Source organism: Eptesicus fuscus, chromosome 16, assembly GCF_027574615.1.
Source record: "Eptesicus fuscus isolate TK198812 chromosome 16, DD_ASM_mEF_20220401, whole genome shotgun sequence".
In the NCBI taxonomy this organism is placed as follows: Eukaryota; Metazoa; Chordata; class Mammalia; order Chiroptera; family Vespertilionidae; genus Eptesicus; species Eptesicus fuscus.
This window is the reverse complement of record NC_072488.1, coordinates 65,938,892-65,940,820: the sequence shown is the minus strand read 5'-3', so window position 1 is coordinate 65,940,820 and position 1,929 is coordinate 65,938,892.

Below are 1,929 nucleotides of genomic sequence, written 5' to 3'. Positions count from 1 at the left end.
ACCCGCCGCGGGCCCGCGCATCTATAAGGGTGTCTCGGAAAGAACAGGGTCTTGGCATCAAGGGGAGCCCGGGGACGTGCCGTGGGACCCCGAGGATCCCAGGAGCACAGCCAAGCCGGGGACCTGCTGCCCAGTGCTGCGCAGGCCCAAGGCCCAGGCGTTCAGAGCAGCAGCACGCACTCACTGGAGCTGTATTTTCAGCGTAGTTAGTGCCTCCCAAACTCGCGGCTCCCAAGTTTCCATGTGACCAGAATGCCCTGCCCCCCTGCTCCTCTGCCTTTCCTTCCACCAGCTTCCCTGCTGACCTCACAAAGACAGGGGGTGGGGCTGGGGGGCAGCAGTGACAATGAAACATTTCCTCTGTACCACCCCCAGCTCCCACAGCACCTGAAACTTCCTGTTCCCCGTGAGTGGCAGAGGGCAAGGAAGGTGGCTGCACCCGCCCTGGAGTGACCAGCTTAGAACCGAGTTTTTAGTTACAAGTTCACGTCTTCCTACTGCCACTGACTAGCCGTGCCCCTCTAGGCAAATCATTTAAGACTTTTGAGCTACGGGTTTTTCTTTAATTGTATGTTTTTATTGATTTCAGAGAGAAAGGGAGAGCAGAGAGATAGGAGCATCGATGATGAGACTGCATCATTTGATCAGCTGCCTGCTGCAAACCCTACACTGGGGATCAAGCCTGCAACCCAGGCATGTGCCCTGACCAGGAATTGAACTGTGACCTCCTGGTTCATAGATCAACACTCAGCCACTGAGCCATGCCAGTTCAATGGCTCTGTAAGTTAAATGATGGTAGTGCTTTGCAAACTGTGCCATTATTATAATATTAAGTGACATTTCTCCCTAACTGGTAGCATATTCTTTCTTTATAGGAGTCTTTCATTCTGGCTGTAAGTACATTTGTGCCACTCGGATCAAGCTCTGAAAGGTTTCTGTGAGAGAGGCGTGCTATGATGCTCTTCATACAGGCGCTGCAGAGAGAGGGAGGGAAATCAGATTAGTCGGGCTCTACACTGACTGGTACTTCAGAGCTTGGAATAATTAGAGTTTCGATGCTGAACCACAAACAAACACATTTCCAATGACGGAAATAAGCCCTGGATGTCTGGATGCAGTAAAGCTTTTCTTTGCAACGTCGCAGAGCTCGGCTCCCTGGGAAATGAAAAGGCGATAAAAGGAGCATGAATATGAAACTGCCCTTATTTCCTCTTGATGTTTTGTCCAGCAGCTACTGTCGCTGCAGACTGTCCTCTCCAGCTCACCAAAGCTTTCATGTGACTTTAAATTTCAAAGCTACAGGTGGCCCACAAGTACCACACTTCAAAGACAGTTTTGATTAAATAAAACAATATTTGTGTAATACAGGCCCATCCTCTTCAAGCTTTCCTGTTCGATTCATCCTACAAAAGGTCAATTAGGAGAGATCAGAGACATGTGCCCCGAGCCACTTTCCATCTGACACTCAAGTTTGCCTTTTCAAATATCTTTTCTATCAACCCAGAAATAGCAACTGATTTTGAGGATGTATTAATCATAACCCACTTCCAAAGAGGCGAGGTCTGTGCGGGCGCGAGGTGCGGCGTGTGGCGCGGCCGCGGGAACAGGGCTGGAAGGGGAATCGTCGCCGTGGCGGCCTGTGATTCCTCCGTCATGTTACAACTTGTCTCACTATTGATAACTTTCACTTTCTGCCAACAGAGAATTCCAGCCCAGGCGGCCGGCGGCGGGCGAGCCTTGCGTCAGGGACTGGAGCATATTTCACTTCTGCATCTTGTGGTTTTGCCGTCAGTGAAAGAAAAACTGATCCTCACAGTTTGAAACTTGTTAATTCAAGCCATATGTCAGAGGACCAGGCTCCATCTGGTGCCACCACCTTCTATTTACAGGGGCTGCTTTTCAAAACATTGTCTGAAAGCTGTATTTGCC